Source organism: Apus apus, chromosome 2 (assembly GCF_020740795.1).
Source record: "Apus apus isolate bApuApu2 chromosome 2, bApuApu2.pri.cur, whole genome shotgun sequence".
Lineage (NCBI taxonomy): Eukaryota > Metazoa > Chordata > Aves > Apodiformes > Apodidae > Apus > Apus apus.
In genome coordinates, this window is record NC_067283.1 from 127,732,654 (window position 1) to 127,748,260 (window position 15,607).

Below are 15,607 nucleotides of genomic sequence, written 5' to 3' on the forward strand. Positions count from 1 at the left end.
TTTCTTCCAGCCCTCTTCAGTTTCCTGTCTTTAAGGGCATAAACACGAAGCCTGATGTCTCCTTGCCTTGGCCTCCTGCAAAAGCCTGTACAGAAGTGTTTTGTTTATCTGATTTTTCCATGTTTCACTTGTAGTCTATAAAATGCTTTGAACTGTTAATACTAAAAGCAGAGGCTTTCAGAAAATATGGCATCAAAGTAACTGGCGAAGTTTCCTTGACATTGAGATTTATTTCTTCCAGACTTAAGCTTTAAGTATTAAGCATCCATTTGTTTTGTTGGTTTGTTTGGTTTTTTGCTTGTTTGTTTTTTATCTAGCATTTACTGTTCCAGCTAACAGGCTATTATGTAGTGCAACAGCATTAATTTGTATTCTTCTAGTACTGTGTCTTGATCTCATTGATGGAAATCTGAGTCCTAGACTGACATGAATGAATAGGGAGTACTTTACTGGAGTACAGCTGATGAATTAAGTTTCATACATAAAGTCTTTAAAATTAGTTCTAAATAAATGTATTTTTAGGGTGATGTTCAAGGTGCTCTTCAAGTAAAAAATGCCACATTCCTTCCTACAAGACCGGCTTGTGAAATGGGAAGATATTAGCACAATCAGAGACTGTTGAATCCACCTTCAGCAACTAGCAAAGTAGTTAAAGCCAAGACAAAAGGAAGGACCAGGAATTAGTCATGGTTCAAATCCCGACCTTCTGTTACCTTCATTCTCTTTCTGTGGGATGAGTTGAGGGAAGGGCTCAAATTATGACCTTAATGCACATAATCCCATTTTTAGAGTTGCAGGTCATTGAGATCTTTTCAGACTCTGTCATGGGAAAATGCAAAATCTTGGCAGTACCAAAGCAAGCTGTCTATGAGGGACTCTGTATCCATAGGGAAAGTAGCACAGTCAACCAAGGAAGGACTTCGTGCCTCAGTGGATCACTGTGTCTTGAACGAGTTGCTTGCATCTCTGGGCAGATTTCATGCATTTCAGCAGTGAACAATGCAGTGTGAGCAACTATGATGGCAGATGCTGACAAAATAAAATAATGGAAAGGAGTCTCACTGTGGTGAGTGTGGTGTTTTAATCCATAACTGATCCCTGAAATAGCAATAGAATGTGCTGAAGTGTTGATGAATTAAACATGTGCTATCAATATGATACACAACACAGGGAAGCTTTTTAATGTTCATTGCCAGTTTTTAATTAAGAAGCTACAGAAGCACTAGGCTGCCACATATTTCTAACCCAATGGGCCAAGTGTGATTGCTAAGAAGACCAAGATCCTTCTGGAATTCATCAGTCATCAAGAGAAAGTGGTTGGTAATTCAGTTCATACAGGTATAGTCTGGTTCACTGATTCTAAATGATAATAGCTCTTTATGAGTTTCAGCGTAACCTCCTATATCTTATTAGGAATACTGTATAAAATTATCTGCATGAGAACTGATGTGGAATTGCTTCATTAGAGCATTTGAACTTGTTTTTGTGAACTGATCTGACTCTGCCTGAGATATGTGATCATATTTTTAGCAAAAATATACCAGTAAAGCTCTTGCAAAGAGTCTCTGTAATTAGCCTGTCAGCTATTTTGCTTATTAAACTTACAAACATACAATGCAACTAATGTGCTGAATCTGATGCCAAAGAAACTATCTGGAGTAATGCTTAAATTGTTTTATATAATGCTACAGAGGTAGCCTGAGACCTTTAACTTCTTTCTGTCAGCCTATTAGATGATATAATTTGGTTCTTTGATTGCCACAGTGTCTTCCTAGGCTGAACTCTTTTTGTCTTTAGAGAGGCTGAGAGTTCACTCTTCCTGCCTCATTCCCTAGAGAATCAGACATTTTCTGCAGTAGAAACAACCCAAGATCCTTCTTGTCTTGACCAGCAGCTTAATTCTCAGATGCAACATGGTGTTAAGCATTTGTTCCTGTTAGCAACAAAAGAACTTGTCTGCAACCACAGTGTTGGCAAATCAAGATCTCTTTGGGGCAGAGAGGTTTATTTGCCAGTTCCTGCAAGTAACTCTAATAAGATAATGATCACAATTACACTATCTGCTGCTAGACAGAAGGTGTGCAATCTGGGACACCCAGATACTGAAGCTACTGGATCTCCCAGAGCATGCTGACACAATTAGCAAAACTCCTGCAATCAATCTGACCCTGTCAGGTAAAGCACTGAGACACACCTGGCTAGTGTTTGGAAGTACTTAACTAAAACTAAATCTAGACCAGCTCAGGACAACATATTGGCTCATTCTTGGGTAAGCATGGCTCTCTATAACTAAACAACACATGGAATCTGTTGGCGCCACAAAAATGCTATGTGCCTAATAGAATCTAATCGAGCTGCATAGCATCTTCTGCTCTGTGAAGCAGAAAATATTAGAGATTGCACTGGTGGTGCAAATTACCCATGTGTTTCCTGAACATTTCCTGTTACAGACCCTGAGTACAGTAGCTTTGGGCAGAAGGCTGTTTAAAAAAAAAATCACAACACCTTCTTTCTGGTAGCAAATAATTTAGCATGTTCTAGGATCAAAGTGAAATAGACTTTCCCCAGTACCCTCACTGGCACTCGATGACACTGCTGTTCAGTGCTCTTTGGAAGTTGTCTAGCATATCTCTAGCATGTCATTTGGATCAGCATAAAGTCTATAAGATAAATTTTATCCAGAGGGCACCTGTATCTTTCATAAACCCTTGGGACGGTGTGGAATCTAGATTAAAATGCCTATATTCATAATCAACCTGGATGAGTCAGAAGTGGTGGCCTTTGGTTTCACATCTGCTTACACAGAATTTTGGAAGTTCTCTCACCTTATAGTGTAATTGACAAAAATCAATGTGCTAAATATATCCATATTTTAGGTTAGCAGAGCATTATTTTAAAGCTCTGTAATTAACACCATCCTGTTTAGTTTCCACCTTACTCATATTTCTAATATGAAGATAAATATGTTGTTATATCAAAGAACAACTTAATTTTAAAAAGATCATTTACCTTTGTATTTTGAAGATCAATGAAGTTCAGGTCTGCAAACATACACACAAGTAGCTGAGGGTAAACATCTGCTTTACATGAAAGGAGAATAACCTTCAGTTGCTTGAGGCTGCAGTAACGTCAGCCAGATGAAGTCTGAAAATTGAATATTGCTTGAATAACCCAAATAATCTATGGAAACACCTTATTGAGTGCTCTGACATAACAACAACCAAGAGCTGATAACAACTATATTATTTAGTCTTCATCCTGAAATGGCAACTTTCCTTTAAATTCTGGGAGACTGTCAAGTGCAAATAGAATACTTCAATCTCAGCTTTCTCTCTTGTCAATTTCAGTGGCAAGTTGATCTGTACCCTGTCTCACCTTCTGCTTTTATCTTCCAAGATGATTGTATTGTTAAAAGTAACATCTCTGAAAAGGAAAAGCTTTGTTGCACATCAAGATAACTAATTAATTCTCATACTTGAAATAAATCTGTTTGTTATTTGTACTATGTGGATTACTGCTATCCAAAGTCACAATGACTTACATCTCTGTGGTTTTAGGTTATTGGCTGGATGGACAAATTTTCAATCTGCTTTTAGGCAAGAGGGTGGTCTGTACAAAAACACAGAATTCTTCTGGTTAGAAAAGACTATTAAGATCACCAAGTCCAACTATAACCTAATTCTACCAACCATTAGCCTAACTCTACCAAGTCCAGTGCTTAAACCATTTTCCTAAGCACCACATCTACACGTCTCTTCGACACCTCCAGGGATGATGATTCAACCACCTACCTGGGCAGCCTGTTCCAGTGTTTAATTACCTTTTCCATGAAGAAATTTCTTCTAATATCTAATCTAAACCTCCCCTGGCACAACTTGAGCCCATAACATACTTGGGCAACCTGGGCTAAATTAACACCTAACACACCTTCTATCACTTGTACTTCAAAACTTGCTTAGTTTCTCATGCATGTCATGCTACACTGGTAATGAGTCTCTTTGGAGAGAAGAAAATACACGAGATGATCACTGTTCTCATTTTCTTTCTCCTTCCTCAGCAAGCAGGGAGCCAAAACCCTTCTCTGTATAAGAGCAGTCACTAAGCCTGAGATGTTTCTGTGATCATCTCTGACTTGCTTTAAGGTGTGAACAAGAGGAGAACTGCCAAGAAACACAGCACAGTTGCTTGGAGAGGAAGGGGCCTCTCTTTTTCTGAAATTAGGGCCTGCTAATGCTGTCAAGATGACTTAAAAGGCAGGCACTGACTTCAGATTGCCACTTCAACAAGTCTGCTGGAAGCTGAGCTAAATCCTCTGTCATTCCAGTTTGTGGCGAAGAAAGGCAAACCAGAAGAATGTCATTGCTCTTTTTATTCCCCTCTGTATATATACGTTATTCTTTGCGCTATGAAGTCGCTTATGCTCACTTCCTACTCCCTGAACTTAAGTCCTTGCACTTTGGGACCCTTTGTCTTTGCTGCCTCTGCTGAGGCACAGCTAATTCAGAACTCCCTCTCAAGTACTCTGTCATATTTTTTCCCCCCTCTATTCACCTACTACGGGACCCTACTTGGGTGAACATGCAAAGGTGGAAAAAGGCAAGGAAAAGCTCATTAACATTCTTTTTTTTTTTTTTTTTCCCCTTAACAGGATGGTAAAGCTAAGCTTTTCTCTAATTTGGTAAAAAATTTCCTCTAAAATTCAAATTATTTTATTCCTTCTCCTGACTTACATGGCATTATTCTAGTATAAGTGAGGAAGCAGCAACTTCCCTTCTCAGGAAAACCTGAAAATCAGGCTAGCTTTCTGCAGCCATGAGAGTGAAAGGAAGGTCTTAGCCTTGTCCAGTTCAGTAAGGAATAAAACCAGTGTTTGGTGGAAGGTGTTTACAGCAAATTGCCCATCCCTTTTTCTCTTCCCCAAAAGACCTATTCCTAAGGCGCAAGGAAGAAATCTCTTACTTCTCACATCTTATAATGCAATAGTTTTCAGGGATTATCTAGGGATTTACCTCAAAGCAGTGTTTAGTTTCTGGCATCTGGAAGAGGTGAGCTGATTGCACGTGTTTAACATTCTTACTGGAAACTCTGTGTTGCGATACTGCTGCAATAAACAAACATTTATAAAAGAATTCTATTATCACACATTAAGCTCCAAACACAATCCCTAAGAGCATCTGGACTTTTAAAATAATCAGTTTTTCAAAACACTGAAACAAATGTCCCTGTAAGTCATCTATTTCTGCACATCTCAGTCTCAGAGTAGTAGCGTATACCTGTAAACCAGAACGTATTGGTGACTTGGATCTTCAATTTCAGCTGCAATAATTAAAGGCAGATAACTTTAATTGTCGTAAGTTTGCAATTTGCTGAGCTGCAGTAAGGGTATTTCACCAGCTGTTCTGTGGCCACCAAGAAAGAAATTTGCACTTGGATGTCCTTGTGGCCACAGCCTACGTCAAACACAGGGTTCAACTCTCTAACTTGGTTAAGGCAAGCTGAATAATTTCATATTCCCTAGTTGCTGTGGCTTGGCTTATATTCTGGATGGGACTGTTCTAAGTCAATGCTGATGATTAGGAAATGGGTATTTGTATCAAAGAAAATCACCTTGCATTCCCCTTTATACTCAACAAAGATCCAATGATGGATTACAGGGTATAAATGCTCTCATTTTAAGGTCATTGCCTATGCTAGAAGAATAATTTTGTAAATTGTATTAATATTTTATAAAAATTAGCAAGCATGCTGTCCTGGTTTGAGCCAGGATGAAGCCAATTTTCCTTTTACTGATTTTTTTGGGTTTTTTCTTTCCTCTTCAGTAAGCTTTCTTTTAATTAGCACCAGTGTGTTCTAACTAAGACTGGTAAGAGTGGAATGTTTTTCTAACTGGGTCTTCAAGGTCACATCTTTGCCCTGCTGGCTCAGACACTACGGGTAGATCTGTGACCCCCCCATAGGAGGATGAGTTAGACAGACAGCAAAATTGGCCAGAGATATTCCATATATCTACGTAAGCTGAGAGGAAGGTCAGAGATCACAGAAGACAACTTCCTTCCTGCTTCTCCTTCCCTTCTCTTCTGTCCATGGTTGGCGTCCGGGGAGGACTCTGTCCATCCATCACCTTCGACCCCCAGGCTCGAGCTCTCCTGGCCCTCATCACTCTCTGCTTTCTCCAGCAGCTCTGGGATTTTTCGGGACTGTTCCAGCTGAGGAGATGCTGTGGGGGTTGCTGGGGGTCTAGGGAGGCAAGAGGCTTTTGCTCATACCTGAACATATTTGTATATAATTGCATATATTTTCTTATATCATTCATTAGTGTTTAAATAAAGCTGTGTAGTTTAGTTTTCAATCCAGCCAAGTCTCTCTCTTTTTCTCTCTCTCCTTCTCTACCTGGGTGGGAGGGGGAGGGGATCGAGAGCGTTGTTGTCGGACCTGAGTCAAACGGTGACAGATGCTCCTACATGAAGCTCTGTATCTTCATGTCAGAACTTAGATGAGATACATTCTACATGATGACAGTAATGTTGAGAGAAGGATGCACTCAAGGCTTTTATCCATTTGTATTACCTGAATTTCAGCAGTGAGGGATTACAAAATTATAGTTGTCCCTATCTCTAGTCATTAATGCTTTTCTCTTCAATTAGAATCTAGATGATTTGTACACCATTAAGAGTAATTTTTCAACCATACCATGAAACACTGGTTAGTATTCAATCTTCCGTGCTGAAGATACAGAGTCATGTATCATTGCCTTGATCTTCAAAGTCATCTTTGTCTTTGTAGTTCTAATATTCAGATGGCATCTTGGCCCTAAGTAAATGCTGCTTTGTATCCCTTTAATCATTGGGGAACTAATAAATTACAGTAGATTAAATAATCGCAGCATTGTAATCTTTAAATTAACAATTTTTTCTCTTCCTTTAAAAACAAACAAACAAAAAACAATTATATTACAGAAACTGTAAATCCAGATTGTAATAATTTTATGTAATTGTGGTAAAGAATAAATATCCCTGGATAGAAGACTGTTGTTTTTAAAGCTCTTCTGCCTTGGTTTTATTTCATAACAACAGCTCATAATGTTCTTCTGCTGAGTTGAAGAACAGCTTTCAAACTGGCAGAAAATATGCTGCCACTTCCTTTGGTGAAAGTAGGAGGCTTAATATTTGAGATTTTTTTTCTTAGGTACCCAACCCTTTCCATGAAATTGAGAGAGTTCTTATATGACCAGACGATGTTGTATGGGCGCTGAAGAGGATGGACTCAATATTTGTATGTGCCTGTACATTGCCTTCATTGCTGGCACCACACACCCACACATGTAAATCTGGTTGGATGACTGCATACATGGTAATGCAAAGGTTAGCATTGTAGTACATGAATATTTGGCTGAATTTTGCAGAAAGAAAATAATAAAATGCTATTAAAAATGTAAACTCACTGGATAGTAAATTATTTTCCCTGCCTGATTGGCAGAATTGTGCAAAATGAATTTCAGTTTCCCTGCTATTTGCTTTGATTTACCAAGGTCAACTGATTTAATGAGATATCTATCAGATTATGTTAACAAACTAAAAACAGTAGAGTAGATATTTTGCCCATCTGAAAGACTTGAAGGTCAGATTTTCCTTCTTCAGATAATTAGCTGTGACTTAGTGTTGTGCTCCTTGTCCTTCTACAGCACAGTGTCAATATGATGCCTGTCTGGGATAGTAAGAAAGTTTCTGTACTACCACCAGGTCTTCTTCTGACAGGTACTAAATTCAAGGTAGGAGAATCTTTTTCTCTTTCATGTCTTAAGTTAGTTCTGTGCATATATAATCCTAATATTTAGTTATCTGATTTCACACACTGGAATAGAAAAAGAAGTTAAATGCTTTCTTAAATTAATTTCCTCTGCAATGTGTTTTAAGTGTCTTTCAGCCCTTCTTATCCTAAGGCTTACATTTGGTGATTAATTTTTGTCCAAAAGTCCTTTCTCCTTGCCTTCTACTCACGAATGTTCATGAATCAAAAATAAAACAAGACCAGGAAGTTCTGTCAGCAGTCTGAGGCACCTCCTTCAGTCTTCAGTCACATTTCCAGATGCAGTGAGATGACAATGTGAAGCAGGAAAAGGAAGAAGGAACAAAGCATCACTTACTTCCAAGGTGTTGCCATCAGCTTGCCTTCTGAAATTTTGTCATTTATCGCATGCACTTGGTCCACCTTTCCTTTTGTAATCTTCCAATTTCAAACATGTTGCTCTACACATTTGTTTCAACTTTGGAACCATTAGCTCATCCAGATTCACTGAATTCAGAAAGTTTATTTAGTTATGGGTAATGTGCTAAGAAAAAATTGTAAGTGCAGTCAGCAACTCCCCACAGACCTTTGTGAAAGATGGGAAGTCTTAGGTACCCAAAGAGGACTGCTGCAAAGGTCTCCAGCTTCAAGACAATAATGAGTAGCTCAGGCCATTTGATCCTGACTTCTCTACATAGGCTAATGGCATGACATATAAGGCCTGACATATTAGGCCTGATTAGTACAGGCCTAATACCTGTACTAACATTTTAAATATGGCACATCATCTCCATAGATTTGGGAAGCTGCTGCAGTATTTGAAAAATGGGGTGGCTAATGGCTGGCCAAGACCAGCATCCTGGCCCTCAGCCACCCAGGCAATTGCAGAGGGTATAAGCAGTCACATCACATCCTCTGATTTTTATGGATTTCCAGGCAGTGTCTGCTCCAAGTAACTCAGGGACTCTTATCCTTCTATAGTTCTTGAAGTCACTGATACTCTGCCTGTGGCTTCCTTTGAATTTCAGTTCACTCAAGGATATGCAACAGCTCCAGTAAAGTTAGTTTTGGTTCTTTAAGTCTTGGCTTTACATCAGAAGCTGTTGTTCAAAACATACATGTAATCTTCCCAGAGTACAACATATTAATTTACCTCAAACTTGCTCTTTAGTGGATCATGTTCCTGGTGTTTGACCTGACTATGAAGAGAAGATGGAACAAGCAGAGACATGCTCTGGGCCACTCTCTCACTGGACTGGACAATGAGAATAGGCTTGCCACCACCATTTAGCCCTCTGTTGCTTGTCTCTTGACTATATACTCCTTGCTGTCCCGTTCCTGGCTCTGGTTCAGTGACCTGCTGGCCACAGCCACAACGCTCTGATTAAATCAAAAGATAATCACCAGCCTCTTGTTCATGCTACAGTTATAATTGAGATGACAGTGGTATTTCAGTTCCCTCCTTATGATGCTTTTTTCTGTCCTACCGTAACTACAGAAACATACAGGTTTGGGTTCATATCACTTAACTTTAGCCATTCAATAATTAATTAGTCAGCTAAGTCAGTCCACTAAGCTCCAGCTACAGACAAGGTGCAGTGAGAGAGGCAGATCCAGGCCATCTATTAACAGTGTATATTTTACAGCAGCATGTACCTGGAAGTGAATTTCTCTTTCCATTGGCTACAGAGAGAATATGAACTACTGTCTTAAAATTAAATCTCCCACCTGAACAGACTTTGTTCTTACAGAATCAGAGGGTGACTATTCAATGCTCAGAAATTCCCATGTGCTCTCCTGGGGTTTCCTGTTCCAGATTATTAGTTTAATATGTTTTGTGCAAAACCGGTGGGCAGTAGTCAGTACTGGTTACAGTTACAGAGAGTAATACCTTTATTAAAGATGGAAGTAAATATAAAACCCTTGCCAATAAAACCAGTGGGTGACATAGAGACTGACAGAATGGTAAATAATGACAAATTAAGGGCTGGTAGTGCAGCATGGTGACAAACTTGGTAACAATCTTTGTAACAAATGACTGTGTTACAGTATGCACATAAAATAAGATACTGGAAAATGGCAAATTTGAAAAGGATTTTGACCAAACCACAAAAAGTTAGCACCAGTCTAAGAGTGTGACAAACAGGAGTAATGCAATTCTTGAGGGTGTTTAGAGGAGGAGAGTATTTCTATGGTATTAAGGATGCCAGATGCAGAATACAGTCCTGCTGCATGTCTAGTACAGGATCAAGAGCACATTCATTCAAGAGGTGCAAGCATTTTCTAAGGGGTGGAAAAATTTGTCTCAGTGAGAAGCATACATAGCTTGAGTTGTGTATAAAAACAATCAGGAAGGTGAAAACGGTTTAATCATCTCATCTTCACTTCTTATTCTAAGGCATAACAACAGCCTGTGTCTGAAAGCTGAAACTGGATAAATTAAAGATGGAATTGAGGCACACCCCCTGAGTAAGTTAAATCAATAAGGCTGGACAGAAATTCTCTGTATCTTGTTTCCAAGTCAGTAGAAGTCGTTTTCCATCATTGTCCTGTCTCTGAAAGATGTTTTTCAAGTTAACTTTTCCACTTAGCACTATTGCGTGAATTTGAATGATTTAGGGAATACAGAAGTCTGGCCAGATTAATATCTTAACTTCTGTGCATCAAATGCAGAATATACAACCCTCAGGGTTTTGTCAAAATCCCTGGTGCTGTCTGTTCCTGAGTATGGAATATCTATTTCAGTTTTATTATTTTTTCCAAGAGCTGTTTGGTTTCACAAATAGTCTTGCTGATCATTTGCATTCTTTTCTTTTTGGTCTGGAAAACTGGGAAATCTAAAGGAAATATTTCATTCCTGCCTCAGTTTTACAGCCATGTGGTATGATTTCATTAAACTCATCATCCAGTGTGAGGGAGATCACGATGCTTAAAAGGCACGTTTTGTTTTGATGGTGATCACATGCCTCTCAGCACTGATTGTCATGCTAGGTTTGCCTAGCCTGCCCAGTTCCCTTGAGCATAAAACCACTCAAAAAGATTTAAACAGAAACCTGTTTCTCTGCCAGAAACCTGAGCAAACTCTTGGAAAACTGAATGTCTTGTAAAGAGAAAAGTAGGACTGATGGGAAATGCAAACACTTCACAGCAATGTGGTCTTGAAGAGCTCTTAGCATCTGCAGCATTTCATTTCCTACTGGGGATAGGATGTGATGTATCATCTATCGAAGTCAGTGACTCTCGTTCATTAAGTAGAAAACATTGTCCATCATTGCCAGGACACTGCAGCCCACTGCTGCCTTTTACAACTGCCTTAGGAATGCTTTGTAAGATATTCTATATCCATGTTGAACTGTCACGTGGACCATGCACTTGTGCACAGAATGCACTTGATGAGGTGAGGATAAAAGCATATATTAAACCATCTTCATACTATGAACTATTGCTAAGGACAAGGGCGTGTTCCCCTTTTCAGCCTTTCTGGTTGGTCAGGGCATTACTAGTTATCGAGCACTACATGGGGAACTGCACACAAATAAGGCTACACACTTTTGGCACGTGTATGGCCCCTGTGAAGAAAACCAGGTGCATAGTAATGCTTAGAGCTGTAGGGTTTCTGCCCACCAGCTCTATTTACTGCCAAAGCTTCTTGTGACCAGACAAGCTGAAATGCAAGATTCAAACATCGCACCAGCATCAGGCCTGAAAGCAAACCAAGAAGTGGCAGATTAACTCACTCCTGTGGCAGGACTCTTCCAAAGAGTATGGAGATATTTCATGCCGTTCTTTGTACCAATAACTGAAGAGCAAAAATCATGTAACATCCCAGCTAGCTGAATCTTGTTATCCTCCCCTGATATGCTGCTTACAAGAACAAGTGAATCTGCAGAACATATAATTAATATATGGTATTCCCCTGCACCTCATAATTATACCACACCACAATGAAATGAGAAAGGTTAATACAAGTTTAGCATAGAAGTCAACCTTCTGTAACAGAAGCCAGACTTTCAGATGGATTTGGTGCTCAGGAAAAAAAAAAAAAAAAAACAAACCAATAATAATAATAAAAAAAATTAAAAGGAGTGGCTGCAGAAGCCAAAAGTTCTGTGAAACAGCAAAACACAGTGTCCTGCTCATTCCCCAGGTGATACCAACTGAGCGATTGCCAGGTTGCCTCATGTTAAAAGAAACAAGAAATTATCATGGGCTAAGCCCAGCTGCCTGGGAGGTCCAAAGCTGAAAACAGCAGGTGTGAATCCTGCCTGATGAAGATGCTGTATGTGACCAGTCTGCCTGCAGACGGGAGGGTGTTCACACCAGCAAAGAAGTCCCTGCAGATCAGCAGTATGTTGTGCAAACAGCTGTAGCACATGTTTGTATCTACCTGGCCCTGCACCTGCACAATCAAACCTCCACCCAGGCTGATTGAGATGAACCACAAACCTGAAGGAAAAATCCAGGAATTCTCAGAGATGCTTGTAGACTAAACAAGCTGAAACAACTCCACCTCATCAATCTAATGAAAAATATTTGCAACGTTCATAGCTCTGTGCCCTTTGTGGAAAGCTGTTAGGAACCTACTCCAGAGACTGACCTGCCGCAGCTGCTTTTTATTTCCTTCCAGTATTGGCTTTTCAAAAGTGGGAGATGGACAATAATATAATACACTAATTCCTGCTATGCAGGTGTCATTATTTCTGTTGTTTTGTGAGGTCTTTTCCTGAGCATTGAAAGCACTTTCCGAACTCTGTCAGGAATAAGTGGTTAATGAAAATCAGGTATGCATTTAAGATAGGGGCAGCTCAGAGTTCAGGGAACACTTTCCAAAACCAACTGGATTCGGGAAATTTTTATTGTACAAGCATATCTCAGGGCATAAGAGGTGCCTGAGATAAGCTGTTAATGTCTTGATATTTGATTTCAAGGGCATTACAAAAGAGACAAAACCCAACAACAAACCCCAAAAATGTAACTTGTTTTTTCCTAGTATCTGAAGAAGAAATTACTTCTGCTCTTATCTTCTATGGCTGCTTCCAAATATTAGCTCTTCTGAAAGTGTTCTTGGTATTTAAATGGAATTTCATGAAAACATTGTTTCTCTGCTTTCTAGGACGCAAGATTTCATCCTTTTGATTAGGTTCTTGAATTAATTTTTCTCATGGGAAATAAAAAATCATCACTAAGGTACTAAAACCTTGCTAATTTTTAACACTATTTTTATTACAGAAAACTCATCTTCAGCAGAACTGCTTGAGTTAGAAGACTAACGGGTTATTAGTAAGTGGATATAATAGCAGAGACTTGACACTCTTTTCCAAGTGAAGCAGACTACACAGGCAGTTTCGTCACAAAATAGGTTACTCCTTGCAATTTCATTTTCAGTCTCTGCCCAACCTATTATTCCTTCTCTCCCTGCAGGGTATCCTGTCTTCATAGTTAATGCCTTCTCATCATTGCAAATAAGATAGTAGCTTATTTCATCCCTTCTCTCCTATCCCCATTGCTTTTATTTAAATTTTTAAATGGTGTTGATAACAGAATTTTTTAAAGATAGCAATACATATACAGACACACAAATATTTACATATATACTATACAGATATATGTGCATGTGTTTATTTATATAAATAGACACAAAAATCTCATCTCATCTAGTACTTTCATATATTGTTCAAATTTTTCATAGGAGGTTGGTCTCAAGCTCCCAAAAGATGATAAACCATCTTCCTGGATATGATGAAATGCTATTTCTGAAGAATAAAAAGAAACAACTGTTTTCCTAATCCAAAAGGGAATAATTTGCAATCTGTCCCTAGGTGTGTCTACACGTGTGAAACATAGAAAACCACATTTTCTAGTGTGTGATGACATTTGCCATTTGGCTAAGAGTGATGGAATTGCCACAGAAGCCAATCCTCAAACACTTCACTCCTCCATCTCAAACTTCACCCCACAAAATTTCACTTTTACCATTAACAATTCAGGAGGCTATAACAGCCCAGCTGAGCCTAAATAAAATCAGCAACTAGAAACCAAACACAAGCAGGACTGAATCTGCTTCCTGCTAATTCTGCTCGGTTCACAAAGGTACAAGGAGCCAAGCCTAGATAGGAAATTTTTCAGTTTTGGAGAGAGGCTCCAAAATGATGCTGTTGAGGCTTCCCAGAGGCAATGGATGTTCAGTGCTCTGGTCCTTGGCTGAACATCAGCAATAGGCAGGAAACATTAAAGGGAGGGAGTGAAGGTCACCAAGGAAGACACACAGATACTTAGCAAATCTGACTGGCAGGATGGTGAGACATGCGCAGAAGTTGCCCAGAGAAGCTGTGGCTGTCCCTTCCCTGGAAGTGTTCAAGGACAAGTTGGATAGGACTCTGAGCAACCTAGTCTACTTGGAGGTGTCCCTGCCCATGCAGGGGGGTGGGACTAGATGACCTTTAAAGACCTTTAACTAGATGTCCATTCCAACCTAAACCATTCTGTGATTCTATGAAGGGTTAAGCCTAGTTGACAGTGATGCTGAAGAAAAAAGTAGAGGAAGAAATGAGAGTTAAGAAGAAGGTAAGAATTCATGGCTTTGATCAGTTTACTTCAGAGTGACAAAAGACCATTTCTATAGCCTCTGAAAGGCAAAGGAGGAGTGAGAAATCTGACAGAACTGTGTAGGAAGAAATTACAGTTGAGGTGAGGAGATGCAGGGTTCTGCTAGAAGTGGGGAAGAGATGAGACCACCTCTAGACGTTGGCAGCAAACAGGTAAGAAAATAACACAAGCATGAAGAGCTCTACTCAAATAGTCTGAGTGGTTGGGGGGAAACCTGTCAAATGCAGTTTCTAATATCCAGAAAAGAAACAAGAGCTGGGAGTTACCCAGGTAGAATTCAAGTACTTCTCTGCATAATTGCTGGAGATGCTATTATCAAGGGCTGAAAGCTGTATGTATGTTTAAATATTAACCAAACAACTGCCACACCTTCTGTTGATGCTTTATGCTTTTTGTCTGGGTTTTGAGCCTGCTCCTCCATTGCATCATCTGAGGGCTGGAGCTGGCTGACCCTACCAATGCCCCTGTTCACTGCAAAGCGGGGAGGCTGCACCTCAAAGCAGGTTTCAGTGTCTCAGCAGATCCCACTGGGTTGTCTGGCCACTGTGTATCACAGGGCTTCTTAGTGTTTACTTTTTTTACAGTGACCTGTGAGAAGGTGAGGGATGCAACCTCTAAATAAGATTCCTATAGAGAAACTGAAGGGAAAAAACCAAAATTTGCCAGGTAGAGAAGTGTGCTGAAAACCTTATTTGTGCTTTCTATTGCTTAGGTCCTTAGGTTAGAAGCAGCACCCTTCACCATCATCAGATGATTGTTTTTCCAACTACTTCACTTACTGGTCATCTGGCACATAGCATTTTAAAATTGAGTCATGTTTAACTCCTGCTAGATGAAAATAAAGGAATTAACCAATCGAGTGTTCTAGAATTTGACAAAATCCTCATGTTTTTGGAGTGGCTTATTCTAAAAGGGAGGTAATAGCTTTAATTAAATAATCTGAAATTGCTGAGAAATGACAAACACACTTCTACTCATATGAGACTGTAAGAATTTTCTTCAGATCTCAAATGGACATCATGGTCTGGAACACTAAGGCTGGGCTGGAAACAAAAAGATTTTCTCAACGGAATTTCTTACTGCTGTCTAGATGTGTTTCTCTCTTTACCTTTTTTTCCCTGCCTGTTAACATTCAAACTCCAGAGCTGTTTATAACTACACAGCACAGCTGAAAACTACTGATTTCTTGGGAGTCAGCCTGAAGAGACCTTTGGAC